The sequence below is a fragment of the Caretta caretta genome, chromosome 14 (genome assembly GCF_965140235.1).
Source record: "Caretta caretta isolate rCarCar2 chromosome 14, rCarCar1.hap1, whole genome shotgun sequence".
In the NCBI taxonomy this organism is placed as follows: Eukaryota; Metazoa; Chordata; order Testudines; family Cheloniidae; genus Caretta; species Caretta caretta.
The window spans coordinates 29,485,042-29,498,954 of record NC_134219.1 but is presented as its reverse complement, the minus strand read 5'-3'; positions in this window follow the sequence as shown (position 1 = coordinate 29,498,954).

Below are 13,913 nucleotides of genomic sequence, written 5' to 3'. Positions count from 1 at the left end.
CATTAGAAGTCTAGTTATAGGCTGCTGAGCTCACTTTGGGCTGACAGTGCACCAGCACTGGGGCTTCCCTACTACAAGGTGAATTCACCTAAGAGCTGAAATCACTGAGTGTTGTGTTAAGTAGTGGGGGAGCCTGAAGATATATTGTGGAGCAGTTTGTGGGACGGCTGGTGAAGCAGTTCGACGCGGAGCAGTGTGTGGATGGCAGAAGCAGCTTGTGGGCCGTGGAGCTGAGTGAAGGAGTTCGTGGAGCGGCTGGCGGAGCAGAGCGCAGCTGAGTGAAGGAGTTCGTGGGGCGGCTGGCGGAGTGGAGCGGAGCGAAGGAGTTCGTGGGGCGGCTGGCGGAGCGGAGTGCAGCTGAGCGAAGGAGTTTGTGGGGCGGCTGGCGGAGCGGAGTGCCGCTATGGAGCTATGGGGCAGTCAGCTTCAGATCACGTAAGGTGCCTCTTACCCCCGTCCCATTTCCACCCAGGTTGGGAGGTAAAGCTCCGCAGATAAACTTTCGAACTCTGGGGCTGCCCTGACCAGGGACAGAGACTTTTGGGGCATTGGACTTTTGGGACTTTGGGTGATTTGGGGTTGCTGGACTCAAGAACCAAAGGGAAAAGGGCATGCCCCAATTTGCCTGGGGTGGGTTCTTTTTTTTTGCTCATGGGTTGTGTTATGAATCCTGTTGGTGGTGTTTCCCCAACATAATGCCACATTGTTTCTCTCTGTTATTAAAAGGCTTTTGCTACACTCAGACTATGTGCTTGCGAGAGGGGAAGTATTGCCTCTTGGAGGCGCCCAGCGGGGGTGGTATATATTTGTCCCAGGTCACTGGGTGGGGGCTCGAGCCGGTTTGCATTGTGTTATTGGAATGGAACCCCTAGATATTGAACCCGGCCCTTGTTGCTGCCAACTCTGACGGGCAGAAGGGTTACATTAGGAAAAACTTTTTCACTAAGAGGGTGGTGAAACACTGGAATGCGTTACCTGGGGAGGTGGTAGAATTTCCATCCTTAGAGGTTTTTAAGGTCAGGCTTGACAAAGCCCTGGCTGGGATGATTTAACTGGGAATTGGTCCTGCTTTGAGCAGGGTGTTGGACTAGATGACCTTCAGGGGTCCCTTCCAACCCTGAGATTCTATGATTCTATGATTCTATGACAGCAAGTGTGAAAAATCAGGACAGAGGGTGGGAGGTAATAGGAGCCTATATAAGAAAAAGTTAAAATCAGGACATCTGGTCACCCTACCCGGGGTCAATGTCGCATTTCATGGGTGTTTCTTCTAGTCCCATTGGGATAGTTACCTGTGCTTCCCCTGTCCTCTTCCTCCTTCTGTATCAGAGCTAAACAGGAAGCTGGGTCATTGGTGTGAAACTCGTCTCCTCGGAGGGGTGCTCCGGTTGCATGCCCAACACTTTCTGCTTGCCTGTGAGGTGTGGTTCCTGAAGAACGGTCTGCTTTGCGGCTCTTCCCTAGCTTTGACTGCTGCACTGCACCGGTTGCAAACCTGGGTGTGTGTGTATGTGTGTGCGTGTGTGTGTGTGCGTGTGTGTGTGTGTGTGCGAGTGAGTGAAAGGGGACCTGACAGTGTTCAGTCAGCTCTACTGATCAGACACCCAAAGTCCAGTTACTGTGGGCGGGGGAGGTGCTGGGTCATCACCTGCACCAGACCCTACTCAGCCAGGGCTGCCTGCTACTTGTGTCAGGCGGTTGCAGCTCCCAGCCCCAGCAAAGCATGCAAGTCCCTCCTGACCTGGGCCGGGGAGGTGGGGTGGTGGGAGGAGAAAAGCAGCAAGTAATGGGGTAGGGAGGAGGGAAGAGGACTGGATGGGACAGAGTCTCAGGGGAAGAGGCGGGGCAGGGGCAGGGCCTCAGGGGGAAGTGGTGGGGCAGGGGCGGTTCTGGCACTCCTGCTGTAGCATCCAGTTTTTAAATATTACCAAGTTGGCAACCTGTGTGTGAGTGTGTGTGTGTGTCTGATTGATTGCTGGTTGTACCTCTCTGTTCATCATGTGCACATCTTGACTTGTGTTAGTAAGTGCTTGCACTTGCTTTTTGCATCATGCATGTCTCCTGTCCTCTGGCTATTCTAAAGGCTTCTCCTGGTGTTAAATTGTCCTCCATTAGTCGTTTTTTTCTTGTATTGGAGTTTGATCCCATTTGGAGTCTGTCCTGCAGTGTGTCCTCACCGTCTGGCAAAGCGCCGTCTTTTATTCTCAGCCATAGCTGGGTTACCCACTCACAGGGTGACCAGACAGCAAATGGGAAAAATCGGGACAGGGGTGGGGGGTAAGAGGCGCCTATATAAGACAAAGCCCCAAATATCAGGACTGTACCTATAAAATCGGGACATCTGGTCACCCTACCCACTTATCAGTTGTTTCAACAGGCCCCTGGTAGAAAACTCTTCTTTGTATGGAGGTGTTTTTCTTTGGAAAACAATAGGCCTGAAAGAGCTTTTCTGGATTGTTCCTATCTGCTTCCACGAGCTTCCCAGTAGAGACCCCTGCTCTGCAGATATCTTTGCCTTTTTACCCAGGACATATTACAAAGGGATTGGTTTTCCGGGCCGCACACCGCCTTTCTAATTCAGCTCCTGCAAACAACAGCTCCTTCTGCTTAGCCCGGTTCTGCGCTGTGCTTCTGGTCCTGCAGCCCCTATGCAGCACATTTCTCGCCTTGTGTGGAACGAAAGCCAGGGTCTGTTTCGGTTTTGTTCTGACTCCATGTATTGCTCGCGGTGCAGACTGTTCCCAGGAATGGCGATCCACATGGGGCGGGGGGAACTACATAGGCTTTCAAACACACATTGTACACACGCTCGGAGACAGCCAGTGTATCAGACTCACTGTCGGTGCCTCTAGTGGAGAGATAGCACCCTGCATAGGCGCTGACTACATGGGTGCTCTGGGGCTGGGCCAGAGATGTGTCCACCATAAGATCCTTTAATGCTCTGCCAGTGTGGCGAGGTGAGCGTAAAAAGGTATGTTGCACACAGCAACACCTAGTGGCTGAGGAGTGTAATACATTTTAGCATTCCATTACATCTCTGTCTTTAAGTTTTACATTCCTACCATAAACACAATTGACACAATCACATTGTCTTTGAAGTTCAGTAGTGATTAGTCAGTTAAGTGTCTCTGAATCGTACTGGCTTTCTAATTACCCATCCCAAACACATAACAGCTTGGTTATCTGCCTGTCCATTGGTGGCAATGACTGGCTGTGGTCAGTCTGGAAGCCTTGAGGTTCCCTTTTCTTGGTCTTCATCTGCCATGTGTAGAGTTTGTTCTGCCAATTGTTTCTTTCTGAAGTACACACTGTAGATGTTGATGGTTCCTATTGAACTCACCCTATCAGTCTCGATCACATACAATCTGGGCATTAAATTATTTTTCTTTATGCAACTGGAGTTCTCCATCCTGTTTGACACCAAAACAGTCCAGACCCGGCAGTTCTCTAACTGAGGGATGTCTCCTGTAAAAGTGTTCGAAAACTCTTAAGCCTTTTTATCCGATTTGGCTGCTCTCTTCATGTCTGGCCACTTTCGAGATAGGTACTTTTCCAAAGTCAAGACAGTAGTTCTGAGTTGTCTTCCCATCAGGAGTAGTGCTGGACTGCAACCAGTTGCACTTGTTGGTGTTGATCTGTAGCTCAGAAGAGCAAGGAATGCTATAGGATTTTCTTGGCTGTCCGTACATTTCGCTCAGCCTATCCATTCACTTGTGGGTAGTGTGGGCTGCTAGTAAGGTGATCAAAATCCTATTTCATTTGGAATTACTTGAATTCTGCTGCAGTGAATTGTGGTCGGTTGTCCATCATCAGATGTTCTGGAACACCAAACTAAGCAAAAGTACACTTCAGTTTCTTGATAACACTGTAACCTGATGTATCTTTCAAGTACATTATTTCTACATACCTGGAAAAATAGTCCTCTGAATCTGCATAAATCTGCAGATAATCTCTTCCAAGGCCTGGCTGGTAGAGGTGTTGAGTTGTTGTGTTGGTCTGTTCATTCTGCAATGTTCACGTGCAGATACTTCATTTCATATGTCCTTCCTGGTGCCTGGCCACCATGCTGTCTGGTTGGCCTGTTCACATTTAGTCAATCCTTGATGTGCTTCAGGGATGAGGTTTAGGATTTGTCCTCTCATTTCATTTGGAATCACAATGCCATCACCTTTAATTGTGAGTCCATTTGACTCGCTTAATTGTCCGTGCACCGCAAAGTAGTCTCTTGTCACTTCCTTAGTGTTCTGTCGATACTTGGGCCAGCCGCCCCTAGGGTAACTTAGAACTTCCTGAATCATAGACTATCAGGGTTGGAAGGGACCTCAGGAGGTCATCTAGTCCAACCCCCTGCTCAAAGCAGGACCAATCCCCAACTAAATCTGAACTAAAACTGAAGTTGTGTGTCTGTCAAGATTGCTTTTTGGAGCTGGTGAAGTCTCTTTTCTGACTCTGCTCTGTGTCCACAGCCTCCACATATGCCTTTACGTCATCTTCGAGCTCACAGGTAATTGAGTGTGATGCTGGGCTCCATGACCGGGTGTCTGCTACCACCAGATTCTTCCCAGGAACTTAATAAGTAATTGGGTTAAATCTCATTAACCTTAGCAACAGACATGGCAGTGCTTGATCCAGGTCTGTTCCATTGATGAGGGTTACAAGCGGTTTATGGTCTGTTATCAGTGTGAAAGAATCTAACCCACACAGATATCTGTAAAAGTTCTCACATGCCCATATGCATGCCAGGCATGCTTTTCAATCGGTGCATACACTTGTCTGCTGCTGTGAGCATGTGAGAACCAAATGCAGCTGGCTTCTGCTCAGATCCATGTTGTTGCAACAATACAACACCCAGGCCATAGCTTCTTACATCCGCATTGACCTTGGTGAGTCTGTACATATTGCAGTACTTGAGAACTGGATGGTTTGAGATAATTTCTTTTACCTTTTTGAAGGCAATGGCTTGATTTGGCCCCCATAACCAAGAAATGTTGGACTTTAACAGCTCATTCAGTGGCTGGGGGGCATGGATCAGCATTCATGTCACGCTCCCCGTCAGTACCCAGCCTGGGCCAGGGAAGCTAATGATCCAACCAGTGGAACAAATTCAGTGATGAACACTGGTCACGTGCCACAGGAGGCACATTGTGCATATGCTAAAAACACTGAGTGGGTTTGTCACTATAGAAAGTTCTGGTAGGTATCGACCAAGGTAATTTACCATTCCCAGTACATCTCAGTTTTGATGCGTTAGTTGGTGCATTCAATTCTCAGATTGCTTTTACTTTCTCATGGCTAGGACTATGAACCCCCAGTACAGATAGAGGTGCAAGACTGTTTTCAGGCTCTCTGCACAGGTACTACTGCAGAGAAGGATTTGGAAGAGCCCCCTGGGAGAAGGGATCAGAAGAAGACCCCATCAGCTGAAAGACATGGGATGCATTGTGCTAGGCATGGAGGTTCTATGATCACGACTCCCAAGAGAAGGAGATGAGTAGTGGTGGTTGGGGACTCCCTCCTAAGCGGGACGGAGTCATCCATCTGCCAACCAGACCGGGAGACTCAAGAAGTGTGCTGCTTGCCTGGAGCTAGAATCCAGGATGTGATGGAGTGTTTGTCGAGACTGAACAAGACCTCGGACCGCTACCCCTTCCTACTTCTCCACGTGGGCACCAATGATACTGCCAAGAATGACCTTGAGTAGATCACTGCAGACTACGTGACTCTGGGAAGAAGGATAATGGAGTTTGAGGCACAAGTCATGTTCTGTCCATCCTCTCTGTTGAAGGAAAAGGCCCAGGTAGGGACCGTTGAATTGTGGAGGTGAATGCATGGTTATGCAGGTGGTGTTGGAAAGAGGGCTTTGGATTCTTCGACCATAGGATGCTGTTCCTGGAAGAAGGATTGCTAGGAAGAGATGGGATCCACCTAACGAAGAGAGGGAAGAGCATCTTTGCAGGCAGGCTTGCTAACCTAGCGAGGAGGGCTTTAAACTAGGTTCACCAGGGGATGGTGACCTAAGCCCAGAGGTAAGTAGGGGAGTGGGATACTGGGAGGAAACACAAGGAGGAGGGTACTATTACCCAAAATTGGGCCAGCTAGTAAGCTTAGGGAGAACTAATGACCCACCAGAGTTTGGCAGAAAGCAGCATGTTTATTATACTGATAGCTAAGCTCAAAAGAAGGGTGGGGGTGTCACACTTACACTCGCATACTCATGCTCCCAGGACAGGCATGGCACTGGAAATGTCAGGATCCTTCAAGGTAAATGTCCTACAGCGCAGCGATGGACGGTGCAATGAAAGTAAGACTTCCTGAGGCACGATGGAATGCAACACGGTGAACCACTGGCCAGGTAGTCCGGGCAAAGGGCCTTCACGGGAGGTACAATCTTATGAGTGCACTCCCGAGTACATGGCCCCATCCCCTTTTAAGGACCTGCTCCTCATGGCCTGTGACTAGAGATGACTTGGCCACAGCTGGTTGGTCACACTCCACCTCGGGCAGTGTCCATGCACTGGGCATGTGATCATTGTCTAATCAGAGTCCCAGACACCTTGTCTACCTGGGAGCTCTTCTGATCTTCCAGCTTCTCAAGCAGCCCATTCATCCCACCAGCATTCCAGGAGGGAGGGGGAGGGAGAAAGCCACTTCACAGGTATTCAAAGAGGGAGGGGAGACAAAAAGGTGGGGGAAAGTGTAAAAGACCTTTTGGACCTACAGGTTATACAGAGCATAGTCATACAGAGCATACAGATCACTGCTACTCCTACAAGAGGTACAAGATGGGAAGCCTCCTGATTCATATTGAGAAAGTAGGGCAATTGGCTAGTTATCTTAGGTACATGTACAAGAACGCAAGAAGCCTGGGAAACAAGCAGGAAGAATTGGAAGTCCTGGCACAATCAAGGAACTATGATGTGATTGGAATAACAGAAACTTGGTGGGGCAGTTCACATGACTGGAGCACTGTCATGGATGGGTATAAACTGTTCAGGAAGGACAGGTAGGGGGAGGAAAGGTGGAGGAGTTGCACTGTATGTAAGAGAGCGGTATGATTGCTCAGAGCTCCAGTTTGAAACTGGAGAAAAGCCTTGTTGAGAGTATTTGGATTAAGTTTAGAGCGAGAGCAACAAGGGTGATGTTTCAGAGTAGCAGCCATGTTAGTCTGTATTCGCAAAAAGAAAAGGAGTACTAGTGGCACCTTAGAGACTAACTAATTTATTTGAACATAAAGGTGATGTTGTGGAGGGCGTGTGCTATAGACCACCGGATCAGAAGGATGACATAGACGAGGCTTTCTTCGGACAACTAACTGAAGTTTCCAGATCACGGGCCGTCATTCTAATGGGGGACTTCAATCACCCTGACATCTGCCAGGAGAGCAATATAGCAATGCATAGACAATCCAGAAAGTTTTTGGAGCGTGATGGGGACAACTTCCTGTACAAGTGCTGGAGGAACAGACTAGGGACTGTGCTCCTCTTGACCTGCTGCTTACAAACAGGGAAGAATTGGTAGGGGAAGTAGAAGTGGGTGGCAACCTAGGCAGCAGTGATCATGAGATGTGTTAGGGGGCTTATTCCTTCACCCACTTACTTCTCTGGTCCTTCTCGCATGAACAGAGAGCAACAATACCCAAAGTCCAAAGGTGCTAACAATTCGATGTTTATTGGGATGAACTTCCAGCAAGCATGATTCCAGTTTCCTTCCTTAGTGTCCCCCTTTCCAGCTCTGACACCACAGAGCCTTACCTGTGTCCCTGTTCCCATTCCTGCCCTTTGCTAAACATGATTCCAATTTCCCCACCCCCATTCCCTGTTCCCATTCCCCACCCCCACCCACACACTCACTTCCTGATTGACTACAGACTATATAGTAAAACTTGAGTTCTGCTTAGCTATACCTTAACCTGTCATTTTCCTGAAATTTAACTAACCAATCCTAACATATTGTAATAGGATTATGTAACCAATTATATCCCACCACCTTAATTAGTTTACACCCAGCAAAATTAATTTTACAGCAGACAGGAACAATCTCAGAACCAGACAGAAATTATACAGACAAATCATAGGGAAATGACAGGTTTCAGAGTAACAGCCGTGTTAGTCTGTATTCACAAAAAGAAAAGGAGGACTTGTGGCACCTTAGAGACTAACCAATTTATTTGAGCATAAGCTTTCGTGAGCCTCAGCTCACTCCGATGAAGTGAGCTGTAGCTCACGAAAGCTTATGCTCGAATAAATTGGTTATTCTCTAAGGTGCCACAAGTACTCCTTTTCTTTCATAGGGAAATGGGGACTACAGTGATAGAACAACAAAGAAATGAGGATTTCACATCCCAGCTATTGCTAAGTGAGTTCTTGCATCCGATGAAGTGAGCTGTAGCTCACGAAAGCTCATGCTCAAATAAATTGGTTAGTCTCTAAGGTGCCACAAGTACTCCTTTTCTTTTTTCGAATACAGACTAACACAGCTGTTACTCTGAAACTTGTCAGATAGGATGCTATCAAACTAAGTTTCCTTTTACATCTTCTAGGCACTTCCCTTTCTCTGGAGGTGATAGGCATTATCAGGACAGGATTGTATTCCTAACAGCCCAAAAGCACCTGATTTGGACAGGTTTGGAATGTGAGGATGTGACCGTTCACTTCCCAGCTTATGGCTGCCTCTGCTGCTTAGCCAAAGGCCTTAGCCTAAGCACAGGGCCTCAGACTGTCACAGTGAGAGAAGGACCTTACACTGGCATACAGTGATTTTGATTCTTTCTTTTATACCTCTAGAACTAGCCAAGTGATAAGAATACACCTAAATTCTTAGAGTATAGGCCTTTACAGACAGGCCTGAATATCTATATCCTAACAAGATGGTTGAGTTCAGGATCCTGACACAAGGAAGAAAGGAGAGTAGCACAATACGGAACCTAGACTTCAGAAAAGCAGACTTAGACTCCCTTAGGGAACTGATGAGCAGGATCCCCTGGGAGGCTAGTATGAGGGGGAAAGGAGTCCAGGAGAGTTGGCTGTATTTTAAAGAAGCCTTATTGAGGATACAGGAACAAACCATCCCAAAGTGCAGAAAGAATAGCAAATATGGCTGGTGACCAGCTTGGCTTAACAGTGAAATGTGAAATGTTTAGAAGTGTGTGCAACAAGAGTGATGTAGTGGTGGGAGTCTGCTATAGACCACCGGACCAGGGGGATGAGGTAGATGAGGCTTTCTTCCGGCAGCTCACGGAAGCTACTAGATCGCATGCCCTGATTCTCATGGGTGACTTTAATTTTCCTGATATCTGCTGGGAGAGCAATACAGTGGTGCATAGACAATCCAGGAAGTTTTTGGAAAGCGTAGGGGACAATTTCCTGGCGCAAGTGCTAGAGGAGCCAATTAGGGGAGGCGCTTTTCTTGACCTGCTGCTCACAAACCGGGTAGAATTAGTGGGGGAAGCAAAAGTGGATGGGAATCTGGGAGGCAGTGACCATGAGTTGGTTGAGTTCAGGATCCTGACGCAGGGAAGAAAGGTAAGCAGCAGGATACGGACCCTGGACTTATCATAGAATCATAGAATCATAGAATAGAATCATAGAATATAAGGGTTGGAAGGGACCCCAGAAGGTCATCTAGTCCAACCCCCCGCTCGAAGCAGGACCAATTCCCAGTTAAATCATCCCAGCCAGGGCTTTGTCAAGCCTGACCTTAAAAACCTCTAAGGAAGGAGATTCTACCACCTCCCTAGGTAACGCATTCCAGTGTTTCACCACCCTCTTAGTGAAAAAGTTTTTCCTAATATCCAATCTAAACCTCCCCCACTGCAGCTTGAGACCATTACTCCTCGTTCTGTCATCTGCTACCATTGAGAACAGTCTAGAGCCATCCTCTTTGGAACCCCCTTTCAGGTAGTTGAAAGCAGCTATCAAATCCCCCCTCATTCTTCTCTTCTGCAGGCTAAACAATCCCAGCTCCCTCAGCCTCTCCTCATAAGTCATGTGTTCCAGACCCCTAATCATTTTTGTTGCCCTTCGCTGGACTCTCTCCAATTTATCCACATCCTTCTTGAAGTGTGGGGCCCAAAACTGGACACAGTACTCCAGATGAGGCCTCACCAATGTCGAATAGAGGGGAACGATCACGTCCCTCGATCTGCTCGCTCTGCCCCTACTTATACATCCCAAAATGCCATTGGCCTTCTTGGCAACAAGGGCACACTGCTGACTCATATCCAGCTTCTCGTCCACTGTCACCCCTAGGTCCTTTTCCACAGAACTGCTGCCTAGACATTCGGTCCCTAATCTGTAGCTGTGCATTGGGTTCTTCCGTCCTAAGTGCAGGACCCTGCACTTATCCTTATTGAACCTCATCAGATTTCTTTTGGCCCAATCCTCCAATTTGTCTAGGTCCCTCTGTATCCTATCCCTCCCCTCCAGCGTATCTACCACTCCTCCCAGTTTAGTATCATCCGCAAATTTGCTGAGAGTGCAATCCACACCATCCTCCAGATCATTTATGAAGATATTGAACAAAACTGGCCCCAGGACCGGGAAAGAAGACTTCGACTCCCTCAGGGAACGGATGGCCAGGATCCCCTGGGGGACTAACATGAAGGGGAAAGGAGTCCAGGAGAGCTGGCTGTATTTCAAGGAATCCCTGTTGAGGTTACAGGGACAAACCATCCCAATGAGTCGAAAGAATAGTAAATATGGCAGGCGACCAGCTTGGCTTAATGGTGAAATCCTAGCGGATCTTAAACATAAAAAAGAAGCTTACAAGAAGTGGAAGGTTGGACATATGACCAGGGAAGAGTATAAAAATATTGCTCGGGCATGTAGGAATGATATCAGGTGGGACAAATCGCACCTGGAGCTGCAGCTAGCCAGAGATGTTAAGAGTAACAAGAAGGGTTTCTTCAGGTATGTTGGCAACAAGAAGAAAGCCAAGGAAAGTGTGGGCCCCTTACTGAATGAGGGAGGCAACCTAGTGACAGAGGATGTGGAAAAAGCTAATGTACTCAATGCTTTTTTTGCCTCTGTTTTCACTAACAAGGTCAGCTCCCAGACTGCTGCGCTGGGCATCACAAAATGGGGAAGAGATGGCCAGCCCTCTGTGGAGATAGAGGTGGTTAGGGACTATTTAGAAAAGCTGGACGTGCACAAGTCCATGGGGCCGGACGAGTTGCATCCGAGAGTGCTGAAGGAATTGGCGGCTGTGATTGCAGAGCCATTGGCCATTATCTTTGAAAACTCGTGGCGAACCGGGGAAGTCCCGGATGACTGGAAAAAGGCTAATGTAGTGCCAATCTTTAAAAAAGGGAAGAAGGAGGATCCTGGGAACTACAGGCCAGTCAGCCTCACCTCAGTCCCTGGAAAAATCATGGAGCAGGTCCTCAAAGAATCAATCCTGAAGCACTTGCATGAGAGGAAAGTGATCAGGAACAGCCAGCATGGATTCACCAAGGGAAGGTCATGCCTGACTAATCTAATCGCCTTTTATGATGAGATTACTGGTTCTGTGGATGAAGGGAAAGCAGTGAATGTATTGTTTCTTGACTTTAGCAAAGCTTTTGACACGGTCTCCCACAGTATTCTTGTCAGCAAGTTAAGGAAGTATGGGCTGGATGAATGCACTATAAGGTGGGTAGAAAGCTGGCTAGATTGTCGGGCTCAATGGGTAGTGATCAATGGCTCCATGTCTAGTTGGCAGCCGGTATCAAGTGGAGTGCCCCAAGGGTCGGTCCTGGGGCCGGTTTTGTTCAATATCTTCATAAATGATCTGGAGGATAGTGTGGATTGCACTCTCAGCAAATTTGCGGATGATACTAAACTGGGAGGAGTGGTAGATATGCTGGAGGGGAGGGATAGGATACAGAAGGACCTAGACAAATTGGAGGATTGGGCCAAAAGAAATCTGATGAGGTTCAATAAGGATAAGTGCAGGGTCCTGCACTTAGGACGGAAGAACCCAATGCACAGCTACAGACTAGGGACCGAATGGCTAGGCAGCAGTTCTGCGGAAAAGGACCTAGGGGTGACAGTGGACGAGAAGCTGGATATGAGTCAGCAGTGTGCCCTTGTTGCCAAGAAGGCCAATGGCATTTTGGGATGTATAAGTAGGGGCAGAGCGAGCAGATCAAGGGACGTGATTGTTCCCCTCTATTCGACATTGGTGAGGCCTCATCTGGAGTACTGTGTCCAGTTTTGGGCCCCACACTTCAAGAAGGATGTGGATAAATTGGAGAGAGTCCAGCGAAGGGCAACAAAAATGATTAGGGGTCTGGAACACATGACTTATGAGGAGAGGCTGAGGGAGCTGGGATTGTTTAGCCTGCAGAAGAGAAGAATGAGGGGGGATTTGATAGCTGCTTTCAACTACCTGAAAGGGGGTTCCAAAGAGGATGGCTCTAGACTGTTCTCAATGGTAGCAGATGACAGAACGAGGAGTAATGGTCTCAAGTTGCAGTGGGGGAGGTTTAGATTGGATATTAGGAAAAACTTTTTCACTAAGAGGGTGGTGAAACACTGGAATGCGTTACCTAGGGAGGTGGTAGAATCTCCTTCCTTAGAGGTTTTTAAGGTCAGGCTTGACAAAGCCCTGGCTGGGATGATTTAACTGGGAATTGGTCCTGCTTCGAGCGGGGGGTTGGACTAGATGACCTTCTGGGGTCCCTTCCAACCCTGATATTCTATGATTCTATGCTTCTATGAAATCTTCGGGGAGCTTAAACTCAATAAGGAAGCTTACAAGAAGTGGAAATTTGGACAGATGACTAGGGAGGAGTATAAAAATATTGCTAGAGCATGCAGGGGTGTAATCAGGAAGGCCAAGGCACAACTGGAGTTGCAGCTAGCAAGGGATGTGAAGGGTAACAAGAAGGGTTTCTACAGGTGTGTTAGCAACAAGAAGAAGGTCAGGGAAAGTGTGGGACCCTTACTGAATGGGGGGAGGCAACACAGTGACAAATGATGTGGAAAAAGCTGAAGTACTCAATGCTTTTTTTGCCTTGGTCTTCACAGACAAGGTCAGGTCCCAGACTGCTGCACTGGGCATGTCATAAATATAAAGGGAAGGGTAACAACTTTTATGTATGCAGTAACATAAAATCCCTCCTGGCCAGAGGTACAGACAGAGGTACAGAATCTTTTTACCTGTAAGGCTTTAAGAAGCTAAATAACCTGGTTGGCACCTCACCGAAAGACCAATAAGGAAAGAAGATAGTTTCAAATCTGGGAGGGGTAGGGGGGAAGAGAGAGGTTTTGCTTATACTCTCTTTGTTTGTTCCCCCTGGATAGAGAGAGAGAGAGAGAGACCAAGCAGGTAAACCATCTCTTGAAAAGATACCTTGAAACGATACACCTAAAATGACAGAAATTGTAAGTAATAGCAAGGAAATGCATTAGATTATCTTTTGTTTTAGCTTGTGAATTTTCCCTATCCTAAGAGGGAGGTTTATTCCTGTTTTTGTAACTTTAAAGTTGAGCCTAGAGGGGAATCCTCTGTGTTTTAAATCTTGTATTACCCTGTAAAGTTACCTTCCATCCTGATTTTGCAGGTGTGATTCTTTTACTTTTTTCTTTATAATAAAGTTCTTCTTTTAAGATTGCTCTCGCTCCGGAATCGGTGCCTATTCAAGAAGCCGAATATTAACTTCTGAAGAGCCACATGTGGTTCCGGAGCGACAGCTTGGTCACCCCTGACCTAGACAAATTGGAGGATTGGGCCAAAAGAAATTGGATGAGGTTCAACAAGGACAAGTGCAGAGTCCTGCACTTAGGAAGGAAGAATCCCATGCACCACTACAGTCTGGGGACTGACTGGCTCAGCAGCAGTTCTGCAGAAAACTGGGGATTACAGTGGATGAGAAGCTGGATATGAGTCAGCAGTGTGCCCTTGTTGCCAAGAAGGCCAAAGGCATATTGGGC